This window comes from Marmota marmota, unplaced genomic scaffold, assembly GCF_001458135.2.
Source record: "Marmota marmota marmota unplaced genomic scaffold, marMar, whole genome shotgun sequence".
Taxonomy (NCBI): Eukaryota; Metazoa; Chordata; class Mammalia; order Rodentia; family Sciuridae; genus Marmota; species Marmota marmota.
This window is the reverse complement of record NW_026000101.1, coordinates 15311112-15324570: the sequence shown is the minus strand read 5'-3', so window position 1 is coordinate 15324570 and position 13459 is coordinate 15311112. Positions and strand designations below refer to the sequence as shown.

Sequence of the window (13459 nt, the reverse complement as noted above, 5' to 3'; positions counted from 1 at the left end):
ACTGTAGGATGCACATTACTTTTAACCACACCTGGAACATTTATTAAAAAAAAAAACTAATCATAAATATAGACTTAACTAGGATTTCAAAAAAAATTAAAATTATATAGAACAAGTTCACTGACCACAATCAATTAACCAAAGATAACCAGAAGATACTCATAAGTTTGGAAATTAAGAAATGCATTTCTTAGATACCTATGGCTCAAAGGAGAAATCACAATGTATGTGAAAGAAGCTCATTCACATACATCACAGAAAATGTCTATGGATATTCCTGGCAGTCAGAGACTGTAAGCAATCCGTGTCCATCCATCATAAAATGAATAAACACACTCTGACCTATTCATACCATCAAACACTATCAGCAATGAAAGTCAGTCAGGCTGCCATGTGGATAGATGCCACAAGCAAGAATCTGAGCGAAAGAAGTCGAACAAAATGCAAACAGTATGCTTCCACACATATGAAGTTAAAGTAGTAAAACTAAATTACACTGCTTAGGGATGTAAACATGGGGAAGTAAACTATTTAGAAAAACAAAGGATGGTTACCATAAAAGTGGAGATAGTGGTTTCTTCTAGGGGAGGAGGTTATCATTTGGAAGGAAGGACTGCGTATGTACTGGCAACGTCCAGTTCTTGAGGTGGTGGTGATTACACTGTATTTCCCTTATAAACCTTTGTGGATTTTTTTTTCCTGTATGCATATTTGTTATTTTTCATACTAAAAAAAGTTCATAATAAAGAAAACGGAATATATTGATCATTGTTTGATTCTTAGAAAAACAGAGAACTATTGAAAAGACTTCCTTTTTTCTTCAATCACATAACCAGCTTTTTATTTTTTCCTTTTTGAGACAAGGCGGGGTGATGGATTTTTCCATGTTGCCTAGATTGGTCTCAAACTCCTAGGCCCAAGGGATCCTCGTAAGTAGCTCAGACTATAGGTGTGTGCCACTGCCCCGGCCCTGGCCAAAATCCTTCATTTAAAAATTAAAACCTTGCCTCCCAAACCTCTAAGATATATGTCAAGTAAATTTTCAGTCCTGTATATTTTCATTGTCTAATCTCTTAGGAGTGTAGGCAGAGACAATCTCCAGAGAACAAGAAGTGTGTTGTCAAGGGTCACCTGAGGGTCCCTCCTACATGTGAAAAAGTAAGATTGAGTAGGTACCCAAAGTCCTAGAGTGGACATCTTGTTGAAGGCTGCCATTCCTGAGAATCCTTGGTTAATTAAAATGCTGAAGAGAAGTGGAACTAATTTACTAAAAGGACTTGGGTTAAATTTAGGAAAAGAAAAAAAAAGTTATTGAGCCCTTAAGCTCTGATAAAAGATTTGAAAATAGGATATCTTGGATGGTCTCGGGTGACTCCAGGAGACCAGGGAAACCCAGCCTGGTGACAGCACAAGGCCCAGCATATGGTGCTGTTGCCAAGAGCCTAGCCCAGAGACACTGCCTGCATCCCAGTTGGCTACATTCAGCCACCCGCCTGCAAAAGAAAAATGAATAGTGATTTTTATGCAATTTGGTTGAACTGAGGGAGAGGAGCAGCTAGACTATTTCTTTGCAGGTCTCACGGAAGCAGTTACAATTTATAGAAACAAAACCCAGGTGATATACACTGGAGAATTTAGTTGGCCTAGGTTAGACAGGGTGGGGGTAGGAAGCTGGAGATCTTGGGTTCTTTGGCACCTGTCAGGATGTGGAGGTTGCAGCCCTCCCAGCCTCCATGGCTTGAGGATGCCGTTCCCAATTTCAGATGGGAGGGACGGTGGCTCCCAACTTCAGTCCATTTCAGTGCTTTGGGGAAAATAGCTAAGAATGTGAGCATAAACTGGGGGGGAAAAAAAAAAAAGAAAAAAGCTCTAACTTGGGAATCCAAGCATGGGATACTGCTGGCAGGGTTCTGGACCAAAAAGGGTGTCAAGCCGCAATGACCACACATCCACACATCTTTGGACCAGGCAGGACAGCTCCTCAATAGTGACACCATATAGCTGTGTCAGAAATAACAAAGTGGGTACGCCAGTCAGACACTGTTCTCTCCTCTGGACAGTGATGGTTAAGACTAACCCCTATAGACTGCATAAGCTTCCAGAGGGCTTGGAATTCTCACGACTGAGGGCATTAGAGGACTTAGGAAACTACTTGGGGGAAAAAAAAAGCAACAACAACAACTCTGTGACTGCATTAGAACCCAACTTGTGAAATGAGACACACTGGTTAAACATTTAAATTAATAGACAAAATCTTAATGTCTCTCTTTATCCTACCTTTATGTATACAATATCCAACATTTCAGATGAGTGGGAAACTAATCATTAAGCTAACAGAGGGTAATGAGGAAAATGAACAGGCATCTCAAACAAAGCCCATGAAGGTGACTCAAGAGAAGGTTCATTCATTAAGGCAAATTGAAAGAACAAAATGCTTGTTACACCATCTATTGTTCCTGTGTGACTGAGGCCCATAAAAAAGAACTAGTTTCTTTGACATTTCCTTTGAAAAGCGCCGGGGTCACTATCCCTCCTGCCTCAGAGAGCTCTTGCTGGCTTCCATGTACATTTTTATCAGAGACCTGCTGATCTGCCTCTTGATGTGGCAATGTCCTCAGTTTACCCAACTCTTCCTCCATCAATTATGAGGTCCCCAAGGCCAGGGTCTCTCTCTATTTTTATCTGTTCTTATTCCCACGTCTCTTGGCCCTGCCACCAGTGCATGTTTGTTGAAGAAAAGAATGAAAAAAAGGAAGAAAAGGAGGAGGGAAAAAAGGGAGAAAGGAGGGTATGTCTGTATTGCAACTGAAAAGCAACAAAAATCCAAGACAAATCCTGGGTGAAGTGGTTGAGGACTTGACCAAGCATTGCTTAATAGCTACTTGTGCTATCATAAAAATACAATTCCCCTGATAACCATGGAAACCAGAATGAAGGCATTATGGTAAGGGTTGCTCTTTTCAGAAATTTAACAACAAGAAGAGGCCTAAAACCAGAAAGACAAAGAAGTCCAAGTGTTCCAGACCAGAAGGAAATCCTTTCCTAAAAGCTCTGACAAAGCAGCGTTTTCTCCAGTCTCTAAAATCTCACCAGGCTTCCACAAGGGATGTGGAACAGCAAGGGATCATGAAACAATTCAGGCCTCTTATGTACTGCTGTCCCTTGGGGCCAGCTGCTATGAGGCAAGCTCGCTGGGAGCTGGAACTTATTGTTATTATAAAACGTATTGCTTATAATGTTTATGTTATTATAAAACATATATATCCTCAAACTAACATAGCTAGTTATGGAAAAAGCCCCAAGGGGACAGAGACCATGTTTGTTTCATTCACAACTCTATCTCCGGTTCCTGGTGGGTGTACAAACACACAGTAGGGACTCTGTAACTATTTGTAGAATAAAGCAAGAATTATGTTAGAACATAGGGAAAGCACAGTGCCTGGTAAGATGTACATCCTCTCCACCACCCAGTGCCAACACTCTGTTGAGTCCTGAGCAAAATCAAAGTCCTGTCCTCATTCCAGGTCCAGTTTCTCTGTTTGCGAAAGGAGACAGCTGGATTACGTGGTTCTCCAGGCAGCTTCCAGTTCTGACAGTCAATCACTGTACTGTGCTTTTTTTGGTGGCAGCACATGCCTGGCACTTTTCTCTCCCCCACCCTCCCAAAGGGAATCTGATACCCATCTGCTCAAGTAAATTAATGTTCCTATCCTGCCTGACTCATTTGGTAGGAACAACAGGTTCACATGCCATTGTAAAACAGAAGGCAAAGGGGGCCCAGAATGACAAAAGGGGAAAGGATTCTACAGACCAAAATGGCACTGTATTAGGACCACATATAAGTGTGATTATTCTACTAAACCTTACTACTTCAACAATGCTAATATTAACAGCACTATGTAATGAGCTTTCTGTGCCCAACGCCACGCTAAGTCCTTTATATTTAATCCTCACAGCAACGTATGAGAAAGGACTATTATTTTCTGCTTTTAACAGATGAGGTTTCACTCTAGCCCAAGGTCACACGGCTACTAAGTAGAAGAATTAGGACTTGAACCCTGGGCTGAACGCCTCCGGAGTTCTGGCTCTTCAATTGGCTTTCCCATCTCTTCTTCACTGAAGTCCCATGAGGAAGGCAAGGCAAGGGTTACCCCTCTTCCTTAAAAGAGAGAGACTTTCCACTAGTACAAAACGCAGAAGACCCAGTGGGTACCCCGCCCCAGACTTGCTCGTGTTCCTAGGTGCAGGTTCTTTCCATCCGGAGTCGCACGTTTCCTCCTGGACTTAACACACTCGCAAAGCCCCAGGGCTGGAGGCAACCGCGGAGTTACTGGCTCCCAGCAGGGTGGTTTTACAAGAGAACAACCAGACAGCTCCTCCAGCAGAGGCTCCAGGTGGCTTTAGAGCACCCCCTCACCAGGAGCCAGGCCCCTCATTCCAAAGCCCCACCACTCGCTCAGCCTCTGCCAGGACGGAACGGCGCCTGCTTCGCCGGTCGCCTGGTGAAGCGCCCGCTGTTCCCGGGAGGCAGCCTCGAGGCACCCCTGCCCTCCCCCGGCAGTTCCAGATCTGGGAGTGGGTCACCCTGGGCCCGCGTCGGCCGCCGCTTACCTCGTAAGGAGTCCTCGGGCCGCGGTCGCGGTGCTCTGCAAGCAGCCCCCGCCGCCGAGCCGCAGCGCAGCCGGAGGACTGCAGCGCGCGCCAGGGGCGGGCGGACTGGCGCCCTCGAGCCCCGCCTGGGGCCGACAGCTGCCGGCGGCTTGTGCGGGCCGCCGCGTCACGTGACGCGCGGGACTGGGGCTGCCGGGAGCGGCGGCTGGCCGCGGGTTGGGCTCCGGACCACTGCTGCGGGGAGGAATTTCTGCCGGCAGGGGGCCGGGAGAGATGTGAAGGGGCGGACTGGGCTTCGGGTGCTGCAAAGCGAGCTTGGGGAAGGACGCTGCAGACTTACATTGCGTGGCCCCAGAAGGGGTAGAAAATAGAATCGGTGGGCGGAAACTGCAAGGAGGCGTGCTTGGGGGGTCAATACAAAGAAGCTTCTTCCAAGCACCCGAGTTATCTAACAGCATAATGGGCTATTTCAGGAAGTGGTGTTTTCTTTGTGGACGTACACTTAGCGGCTGAACGACCCTGACCACTAGCTGAGGGTCAAATGATCACTGGGTATATATATTAAATTAGTTATAGGGAAAGGGCTTAGCATAAAGCATTCCACATAGTAAATGCTGTATAACAGTGTTAGTCGCTTCTGCTGCTGATTGTTATTATGGGCACAGAAGTGAACAAAGCTGTTATGGCTCCTATTCTGAAATTCTCTGGGGTAGAAGAGGCAGCAATCAAGTACCATTTAAATAACATGTTTAGCTGGGGGCGGTGGTGCACACCTGTAATCCCAGCGGCTCGGAAGGCTGAGGCAGGAGGATCGCAAGTTCAAAGTCAACCTCAGAAACTTGGTGAGGCCCTAAGCAACTTAGGGAGACCCTGTCTCTAAATAAAATCTAAAACGGGGCTGGGGATGTGGCTCACTGGTTAAGTTTCCCTGGGTTCAATCTGTGGTACCCACCCCGTCCCAATCAACACATGTTTAAAATTATGGCAAATGAATAGAAGGAACTCTAATTTAAAACTGATGATTGAAACAAACTGAAACTAGGAGCCTCCCCCCATCTGAAATTGGGAGTGACTTCCACAAGTTAAGAATGGAGGCTGGGAGAGCTGCAAACCCCCACCATGCAGGTGCTAACACAGGAGAACAACTAAATCCTCAATGTTTATCACCTTTTTTGAGGGGGATATTGAACTCAGGGGCACCCAACCACTGAGCCACATCCCCAGCCCTGTTTTGTATTTTATTTAAAGACAGGGTCTTACTGAATTGCTTGGCGCCTCAGCCTCCGCAACCACTGGTATTACAGGCGAGCGCCACCGCGCCGGGCTCCTATCACCTGTTTTTTTTTTCGTTTGTTTGTTTGTTTGTTTTAAAGAGAGAGTGAGAGAGGGATCTTTGTTTTGTATATGGTGCTGAGGATCAAACCCGGGCCGGGCCCCACGCATGCCAGGCGAGCGCGCTACCACTTGAGCCACATTCCCAGCCCCTATCACCTGTTTTTTGTTTCTATAAAATTATAACTGTGGGGCTGGAGGTGGGGAGAAGCAATCCAGTTGCTCCTGCCCCCCAGTTTGATCAAACTGCATAAAGTTCACTATTCATTTTTCCATCTTTGTCGCTTAAGTAGGCAGGCGGCTGAATCCAGTCAGGGTCTCTAAGATAGGCTGTTGGTAACAGAATCAAGGGTGGTTGTGGAAGACCTCGCAGATGAAGGTGAAGTTAGCCAAATTTAAAGACAGGCAACGAAGGCCTGGGTGAAAGCTCTTCGGCCAGGGTAGATGGAGAAAAGATTGCTCCTTTGGGAAATGGAAATGTCCAGTTTGTCTTAAGTTTTTTGAGTTATGGGGACAAGAGTGTGAGTGAGGTCAGAGAGGCAGATACTGACCAGATCATGCAGTACTTAGTAGGCTCTGATAAAAACTTTAAAATTCGGGGCTGGAGATGTGGCTCAATCGGTAGCGCGCTCGCCTGGCATGCGTGCGGCCCGGGTTCGATCCTCAGCACCACATACAAAGATGTTGTGTCCGTCAAGAACTAAAAAATAAATAAATATTAAAAAAAAAAACTTTAAAATTCTATGTAAAAGGAATCCACTGAAAGGGTGGAGGATGTGGGTGATCTGATACTTTTAAAAATAGTATGGCAGCATTATGTGGAGAAAAGACAATAATTTTAGAGTGGAAAGGAAATTGGTTACTAAGACTTGGACTGGAGTAATGGTAATGGGGGTGCAGAGAAATGGGTTGGGGGATACATTATTTGAGGTAGTCAAACTTGGCTTGATGTGGAAAACTAGAGGGATTCCCAGTCTTCTAGTTAAATCTAGTAACTGCACCCACAGAGGTGCTATTTATTGAAATAGGAACTATTGTAAGGGGTGTATTTGGAGGTGGGGGAAGATCAAGAACTCAAATTTGGACTGTTAAATTTAAGATGCCTATGTATCATCAAGTGGTGATTAAAGAAGCAACTGGACTCAGACCTCTAGATTTTAGAAAATATCAGTTACAGAAACCTTACCAAGAATATTAAGAAACTGTTATACCAGATTAAGGTTTAAAACAGCTGACCCCGTGGGCCCACTGACCTGTCAGTCCCTGATTCTATATTATGTATTCTTTTAAATTGTATTCCAGCTACTACTACTATATGATGAATTTGGTAGGACTTTGAAAGAGGCCTAAGTTACCTAAAATGTAGCTGGTTTTTGTTTTGTTTAGCGATGCTGGCAGTCGTACCCAGGGTCTTCCTTATGTGTGCTAGGCAAGTGCTTTAACACTGAGCTACACTTCAGCCCCTCGCTGCTCTTTTATAAATGGAAAAACAAAACACTATACCTGAAGACAATGATTTTTAAAAGTAAAGATGAAGCTGTACATAAAGCAGCCAGATAAAGAGAGACTACACTTAGGTCAGGTCAGATCAGAAACTCATACTACAATAAACTTGATGATTTATCTTATTATTGATGACTGGCAAAACATCACATTTAATCCTTTGAAATATCCCATTGTATGAAATTGATAATCTACACAAGATTGTCAATAAGGAATTAAAATCATGAGTTGCTGGTGTGCCAGTCAACATTGCTTTGACATCTTTATAAAATAGCTAAGCTCCCAACAATCTCCCTTCTACTTTCATGATGCACACCCCACTGTTGTGTATAATTAATATACATCAGTAAAATAAACTATAAAATAACTAAGAATTTCAAAGGAGCATAATAGCAGCTTTCTACTAGGGCATGCTGTCTGGCTTCTCCATTAGTGTTGCAAGTATTAAATGCCACATAGGAATTTTTGTTGTTGTTGTTGGACTGGAGATGGAAGCCATGACAGTCTACCATGGAACTACATTCCTAGTCCTTTTTGAGACAGGGTTTCGGTAAATTGCTTAGAGCCTTGCTAAATTGCTAAGGCTGGCCTTGAACTTGTGATCCTCCTTCCTCAGTCTCCTAAGTAACTGGGATTACAGGCATGCACCACTATGCCCAGTGCTGTATGAGAGATTTGATTTTTTAAATATAAGTATTTAAATGTAAGAACATAATTTGCAAACTACAGTTGACTCCTCCCTTCTTTCTGCCCTCATCTGTCCTGTGCATGCCTCCATCTTGCTGTTGATTTTTCTCCTTCATTAAACTAGAGTAGATCTGTTTTTCTTTGTATTCTGGCAGGTAATTGGTGTACACTGTCAAATGAAAAAGGGAACATACATATCTCCTCAGCCATGTGAACTTTTAGAAAGATTAGACTCAGGCAGTGATTTATCCAGCGTCAACATAGTGGGTATCTGTCATCCTTTTTGGCTGCCCTTCAGGGATCTAAACTTCCTTCCTACAGTTGGGAGTTCCCCACTTATGAGCAGGGCATGCCTTTCACTATGGAAGTGGAAATTCCAGATATTCTGTTTTCCCTTTGCTTTGCCATGTGATTCCAATACTACAAGTTAAATACTCCCCAGATTGAACTGAGATCCAGAGACACAACAAAGTCTCTGGAATAATTATCTGGTGACCATGACAAGTGCAGCAAGTTCTTTAGAGTGACACTTGCTGGTTCAGGGATCTGTGCCTGTACCCTTGGCAAAGTAAGTGGTGGCACCTAATGCTCAGTAGGGATGGTGTGCTGACCACACCAGGTCTGTGATCAAATGGCAAAGGGTGATGTTCTAGTGGCCTGATTCTCCAGGCTTCCTTGTGATGCTTAACTCTATTATCCTTTTAATTTTTTTCCCTTAAAGCTGCCAAAATTGGATTTTAATGCTTGCAACTGAAAAATCTGACTCATACAGTCATATAATAAAAGCTGATAACCTAGGAATCTGAACTCCTAATTGTAGTGTTCTTTCCCTACGATAGACCTCCACTTTCCAACAACCTACAATTTTTACATTACATATTGATGTCCCTAAATCACTGTTTACTAAATTCACACTTTCATATGTAAGCTGATGAATGAACATTTCCATTGCCTGCATGGTGAGGTAGCTTACCAGTGGAACATTCAGTTTCAAGTGCAACAGAATCTTTGTCTGTGTATCTGCTTATGTAATTACTCCTCCCTCCCCCATTTTTGGCCTGTATAGACAAGTGGAAAATGGAAATATTACTAATGTGACTGAAAAAAAGATGAAAACTATTATACATATTTAAAGTCAATCTTTAGCCTTACTAGAATGATCACTGGACTAAAATCAGCTGTTTTTTAAAAATATTTTATTAGTTGTTGATGGACCTTTATTTATTTATATGTGATGCTGAGAATCGAACCAAGTGCCTCACACATGCTAGGTAAGCGCTCTACCACTGAGCCACAATCCCAGCCCCTAAAATCAGCTGTTTTTATTGTTGTTTTTGTTTTGTGATCCTGGAGTACTCTAGGCAAGGGCTTTACCACTGAGGAGCTACACTCCCAGCCCCAGCTGTTTCATTTCTGAAGGAAACAAATTGTTAAGAATATGTTTTCCAACTCTGAAAATATTTCATCAGATACTGTTTTTAAAAGACAAAAATGCATGATTTTAATAATGTTTTGATGTCTCAGTAACAATTTTATTCAACTTTTCTTAAGTGTGATTTCTGTTTTTGTGAATTTGTACTAAAGTAGGCAACTAGCACCACATATGCATATCTATAATACTGAATGTTTACAAGTAGCATGTGATTAACAACTGTTCATTGTCCCCTGGGTGATGTCCAAAATGCAGAGGAGGAAAGACTGTTTTATTTCAAATTTATTATATTGTAGCTTTTACAAAAAAAAGTTACTGAGAGTTGTTTCTTGTACAGTGGAATTTGGAACTGCAGAATGTACACTAGCCAGCAGATGTCAGAGTGGGAACTGTTTCTTGAAATCAAGTATGAAAATATAATAAAATTTCTGGAAGGACTGAGGGCTTTTTGCTTTTTGTGCTTAATCCATTTCAGTCATATTGGTCTTCTTTCTTCCTCAAACACATCTGCTGTAACACTTTCAAAGGCTCCCACTCTTTTTTTAGGGTGCTGGGCACTGAACCCAGGGCTTTGCACATGTTAGGCAAGCACTCTACTACTAAGCTATACCTTCAGTTCTTCCCACTCTTTACCTTGCCAATTGCTTTTTGTCCAAATCTTAATTGATGTGGCTCTTCTTAAGACAGCCCTCCCTGCTTCTTCCCCAACCAAACAGGCCCAGGCTCCCCTATCCCATGTTCACATGGCTATCTGAACTTGACTCTCGTAGCAGTTTTTATGATGAAAGATTAGCAACGGAATGATGTAATGTCTGACTGATTCCCCTGCTAGATTGCAAGTCTCCTAAGGGCAGGGACCATGACTGAATTCTCTGCTATATGCCTCCTACTACACTGCCTGCCCCACTGCCATCACTGAACAGTATGATTGTGAACACCTCCATTAGACAGACTGCAAATGTGTTTCTAAGGCCTTGGCAATAGATTGTATCCAGAAAGCTAGTACTTTACCCCTTTCAATTTAGTTGTTATTATCCCCCCGAAAAAACAAATGCCGAATGTTTTCTCTGATATAAGGAGGCTGACTCATAGTGGGGTGGGGGTGGGGGAGCATGGGAGGATTAGATGAATTCTAGGTAGGGAAGAGGGATGGGAGGGAAAGGGAGGGGGCAGGGGATTAGCAAGGGCAGTGGAATGTGATGGACATCATTATCCAAAGTACATGTATTAAGAATCAAACTGGGTGTCAACATACTTTATATATAAAGAGATATGAAAAATTGTGGTATATTTGTGTAATAAGAATTGTAATGCAAAAAAAGTACATGTATAAAGGCATGAATTGGCGTGAACATACTCTATATACAAAGATATATGTGTACTCTATATGTGTAATAAGAATTGTAATGCATTCTGCTGTCGTGTACTTAAAAAAATAAAATCAATAAAACGAAAAAAAATTATGTTTTATTCAGTTTATTCTTGGGGCAGAAAAATTTGAGACAGTACTTGAACTCAAATGTTTTTCAGGAACAGGGAAGACAACAAACTTTTGTCCTATAGTGACAACACCTGTTAGAGGGTCTCCAATATTAATTTACAGTGAAGTATCCCTTACACAACACGGTCCATCTTGGTCATAGTGGTTGTTAGTAAATTCAAGGAATAACTTTTCAAACATTTATTCTATCCTGCCTTCTGGAATACTTACTCCTTGACAGGACAACCTTTTTCATCTTTAACAACAGCTCTCTGACTTCCATCTCCATCTTCCCCAGGCTAAACACTCATAATCTTGTCAATCATTTCTCTAGCAGTTCCTTCAGTATTGAACTAACCCTCCTCTGGTAAGATGGCTACCCTTGAAGCATCTGTCAGACCTGGAGACCTTAATACCACAATTTTACTATTGAAACCTAAAACTGCTTTCATTTTTAGTTGTGCCTCTAATTCCCAAATTTCAGAAATAAAGAGACCTTTCAGTAAACTAATTTACCAGGTAACCAGAGCAGTTCTTGAACTAATGAGATCACCTCAATGGTTCTGAAAAACAGATTTGTGGTTCTAAGTCAAAAAGTCTTTGGAAAAAGCTTCCTAGGTGATTTGGTTTGCAACTTGTTTTGGAAAGCACCTCTGTATATGATGCCTGAAAGTATGTGACATATGTAATTCGGTACTCTTTCCTCCATTATATCTGAGCCTCTTCTGTGGCAGGGAGTCCATTACCACAAGTTACCAGTGTATGAAAATCCTTCCAACCCTTTATAGGAAGTGTTCTTTGATTCTCAAGTACATGACATCCATCACCTATTTATTCTTAAAAATAATGACTAGAAACTCAGTTATCCTTCTAACATAAAAGATAGATTTACCTTAGAGTCCTTTTTCTACCAACAAATAAGTATTAAAAATATGATTTTACCATGTTATTTACACATGGAATTGAGAAGAAGCAAATAAAAGGAATATTTTGAGTCTAAATTATTTAGTGAAAAGATTCTAACCCTTCCCCTGCTGTACTCTGTAAACTTAGGAATGGTAAAATAATTAAGGGGGGATCTAAACCTGATATACTTAAGAAAGAAAACATGTTGAGAGGGAACAAAAGAAAAAACATTAAATACTTTGTTAAAGCAGGTACCCCCTTTAATTAACAGAGACACTTAGTGCCTTCTGTTTCTTTCTCTCAAAGGAAAAAAGGACCCAGAATGAAGGGGTCCTATTTTTCACTGTAAGATCATCAAAGGCAAATGGCAGCTGTGGTGAAGCAACAGCAACCAAGAGCTGGCTTCACCTTCAGGTAAGAGTGCTGCACCATGGGCACCCTTTAACTCGTGAAAATAAATGAAAAGCAATTGCTCTTTCATGGTGGTAATTTGTAAAGCAGTTGAGTGCTTGCAAACAAAGTGAGGGTTAGGTTAAAGAGGAAAAAGTAATTGTTGCAGTAAATATTTTTCTCTTCCAACTTCTTGAGCAGCTTTGTGTCACTGACCTAATAGCACTTTATAAGAATAATTCTTTTCAACCTAATACCTCAAATAATCAGAGGTAATGCAACTTGACTTCTGTGAAGAAAGGCTCCCCTAAACTCCCACTGCTGTATCAGATCTTTCAGAAGTCTCCAGTTTCAGCATTATCCCGTGAAATTAATGTGTTGATATCACAAAAACGTTTGCACTTTCCTCCTAAACGAAGAGCATAAATTGTGGTGGAAGGTCCCTTCCAGGCTACCCCATGAACACTTAGTTGTAAAACCAAAAAATTCTAACCATCTCTTGTGGTAATAGCCTGAAAGGTCACTGCTGGTAATTTCTCTCTCTCTGAAAGCAAAACACAATGAACGGGTTCTATTTTTCACAGTAAGAACTTCTCTCTCCATTCAAAATGAAGGAAAGATATTTAGGGCATTAGAGGTCTCAGGGTTATTGCCTGCCTACAACTGTCCTCAGTGGGACTGACCCCTAGATTCCCTTCCTGCCTTCTCCTCCTCATGCAGCTTGTGTATCATCTCAGACATCTGTCAGTTCAAGTCATCCACATGGCAAAGGCACCATCCTGGATGAATCTAATTCTCCACCTTCTCCAGGTTTGCTTCTTGGCAGAGCAGTGCCAGAGAAAAATGCCACATCCAGCGCAACTGCAAATTAATGATCACCAATCTGGGGCTTACGATCACCTGACAGACAATCTTACCTTTTTCTAATTACCTTATTCTCACATTTCCCACAAATAATTATAATTACTTTATTCTAATTCTTTGATTCAACAAATATGGAGTGCCTACTGGTTTCCAGGAATTCATCTAAGTTCATAAAGAATAAAACACACAGAGATTCCGGCCCTCATCAAGCATGTATTTAATAGGGAAGACAATTAACAAAATAATTAAGAAAA

The 13459-nt window shown here is 42.0% G+C and overlaps 1 protein-coding gene across 3 annotated transcripts in view; it reads right to left on the bottom strand.

Annotated features, from left to right (window-relative positions):
• Positions 1-4838, bottom strand: part of Fbxo10 (F-box protein 10) — a 53392-nt gene extending 48554 nt beyond the window's left edge. For 2 of the 3 annotated variants that reach the window (XM_015492309.2, XM_048783353.1), the window contains exon 1: positions 4612-4737. The gene's annotated coding sequence lies outside the window, so the exon portion shown is untranslated. Of the gene's footprint in view, positions 1-4611 lie in introns of all 3 variants that reach the window. The other variant, XM_015492308.2, reaches the window with a different exon arrangement.
• Between the last annotated feature and the right edge of the window lie 8621 nt (positions 4839-13459).